The sequence below is a fragment of the Sinohyriopsis cumingii genome, unplaced genomic scaffold, assembly GCF_028554795.1.
Source record: "Sinohyriopsis cumingii isolate HCF-2022 unplaced genomic scaffold, ASM2855479v2 utg001752l, whole genome shotgun sequence".
Taxonomy (NCBI): Eukaryota; Metazoa; Mollusca; class Bivalvia; order Unionida; family Unionidae; genus Sinohyriopsis; species Sinohyriopsis cumingii.
This window is the reverse complement of record NW_028316044.1, coordinates 1,734,405-1,737,318: the sequence shown is the minus strand read 5'-3', so window position 1 is coordinate 1,737,318 and position 2,914 is coordinate 1,734,405. Positions and strand designations below refer to the sequence as shown.

At 36.8% G+C, this 2,914-nt stretch overlaps 2 non-coding genes across 2 annotated transcripts; both read right to left on the bottom strand.

Annotated features, from left to right (window-relative positions):
- Nucleotides 1-1,013: 1,013 nt before the first annotated feature.
- On the bottom strand, nt 1,014-1,085 carry Trnag-ucc (transfer RNA glycine (anticodon UCC)). The gene has a single exon. It is a non-coding gene; the product is annotated as a tRNA-Gly (tRNA).
- A 1,158-nt stretch (nt 1,086-2,243) lies between these two features.
- On the bottom strand, nt 2,244-2,315 carry Trnar-ucu (transfer RNA arginine (anticodon UCU)). Its single transcript has one exon. It is a non-coding gene; the product is annotated as a tRNA-Arg (tRNA).
- Nucleotides 2,316-2,914: the final 599 nt, after the last annotated feature.

Here is a 2,914-nt window from a genome sequence, read left to right as displayed (position 1 = left end):
AAAATGTCCGATTCGCCCCCCCTGCTGCTGGAATTGCCATCACTTAGGGGACATGTCATGCATAATGCTTGTCTGTGATGTGTAAGAGACATCCATGTTAGATAGACTGTCTCGTTGTATTCACTACTGACGTTGTTGTTGCAAATTTTGACGCCATTTTCAGCACAAGATAGGCTATACATGGCGGCCAGTATAAATGGTGGAGGAAGAATCCAGGAAAGCCCTGGAAAGAACCACCGACCCACGAGAACCTACCGGCAAGCTTCCTCTCATCCCAACATTGGCCGAACCCGAGACTCGAAACCATGCCGACAGAGGTGAGATGGCAGTGATCCGTAACGGTGAGCGCTTTAGACCACTGGGAAGTTCGGAGGGTGTGGTGTTTGGACCTTCACTACGGACAGTTTCGTGAATGTTATGTAAAGACGAAATACAAAAAATACAACATTAATTAATAGGAGAACGAATCGATGCATTTACTTTAGGAAAAGAAAGTAAACCAAAGCGTATGTGCATGTAATATGAGGAAAGCTTTTCACATATGTGTCAAAATATGTGAAAATTATTCTCGAATATATGGTAATTACTGTAAAGGACTAAGACACATTATGAAGAAGGAACATAGAAATCAGAAGAAAGAAAGAATATATAAAGACGTGTTTCGAAAAGAGATGTAAAAGTGAAAGCAATTGAGGCAGATAAAGCAACAAGTGTTAAAATATATGATCATCATCTGACAGTTGTTGGTTACATGACCGCCGTCCCGAAGGTGGCCTGAGTGAATATCGAACCGGTCACCCTTGGATAACGAATCGGATACTCTACCAACTAAGCTATCGTGCCTGTCTTCGGAATTAGTGCAATGCTTATGGCCGTCCTACATATGAAATCAAAATCATGCACAGTGAAGAGAAGTATTGAAACTTGTGACTGAGGGTTGCTAGATATCCAAAAGAGAAATAAAACAAAGACGCTGATATGTTCTCTTTTATGCTCGTTATAAAAAAATGACATGCGTCAGCCGGGAATCGAACCCGGATCGGCTGCTTGGAAGGCAACCATGCTAACCTTTACACCACCGACGCGCTGGTTATACTCTATTCTCGTCACTTAGGTGACAGGTCATGTATAATGTTTGTCATTACAGTGACTAATTCAACGTGGCATAGTTTGGATTGATCCATTTATCTTTCCCTTGCAAATATTCTCAAAGAGAACAGTCAAATAAAAATATTTGCAAAAATATTTTGATGTCATTTGTGTCAGTTTTAATATATAGATGTTAGAGTGTCTTCATTGTGTGATCCGTCTGGAGTATTTTATTTCTTTATTCATAGTGCTGTTTTGTTTGCTAGAAGAAATTGTATACCATACCAATCGGGAGATCTGAACTAGGAAGAAATAGAGAAAAAGAAAGATACAAACAATCGCTTTGAAAAGAGATGGAAAAGTGAGGACATTACTAGCAACAGGAGAACCTCAAGCAAGAAACATAAACATGTATCGTTTGGATCCTATAAGGCTGTTGGTTTATGGCAGGTTGACAGTGCATTTTGTATTAAATGTTTAATAAATTCATTGAAAGGTTATGGTCCAGGCATCCATAATTCATTATCAAATTTATAGCTCAAGAGACAAAATCTTAAATTTTGTAAAATCTTTTGATAATTAGTTTAGATTATTATTTGAAAGTAGATGAATACATGTGGGATTATATGGCTGCTTCTGATAATATTTAAGTAGATATTTGCGTCAATATTTCATTTAACGTTGACATTCTAATGCCAAAAAAATTATACTAGACTCCATAACATTATAACAAAATTTTGGTTTTGTGTGTGATATGATGTTTGTTGCGTAGCCCATCTACCTGGATCAACACGAAATATCTTAAAATGATGCTCGCTATTGTCGTAATGCGTGTCTAATCACAGTACTAAAATAATAATTCTTTTAATACGGAGAAAGGAAATGAAGAGATGAGATACATCCATTTCTTTTTATCTCCATTTGTATTAAATAACACGCTTTGATACCGAATCAGAAACTCTATCAACTAAGTGATCGTGGCTGTCTTCGGAATTAGTGGAAGGTTTATGAACGTCCTACATATGAAAAACAAAATCATGCACAGTGAAGAGAAGTATTGAAACTTGTGACTGAGGGTTGCTAAATATCCGAAAGAGAAGAAAAACAAAGACGCTGATATGTTCGCTTTTAAACTCGGTATTGACAAAATGACATGCGTCAGCCGGGAATCGAACCCGGATCGGCTGCTTAGAAGGCAACCATGCTAACCTTTACACCACCGACGCGCTGATGATACTCTATTCTCGTCACTTAGGTAATAGGTCATGCATAACGTTAATCATTCCTGTGTGAGAGATCAGTGAAGTAACAATATTCGCAAATTATCTGGTGTTATTTGTTTCAGTTTGAATTTATAGATGTTAGAATGTCTTCAGTGTGTTACACATCTGGATTATTTTATTCCTTTATTCATAGTGTTGTTTGTTTTGCTAGAAGAAATTGTATACAATACCAATCGGGAGAACTGAAACAGAAAAAATATAGAAAAAAAGAAAGATACAAACCATCGCTTTGAAAAGAGATGGAAAAGCGAGGACATTACCATTAACAGAGGGACCTCAGGCAAGATACGTAAACATGTATAATTAGGATCCTATACGGTTGTTGGTTCATGGCAGTTGGACAGTGCAGTTTGTATTAAATGTTTAGTAAATTCAATGAAAGATTATGGTCCATTCATCCAGAATTCATTATCAAATCGACAGCTCAAGAGACAAAATCTTCAATTTCGTATAATCTTTTGATAATTCGTTTTGATAATTATTTGAAAATAGATGAATAGATGTGGGATTATATGGCTGCTTCTGAGAATATTTAAGTAGGT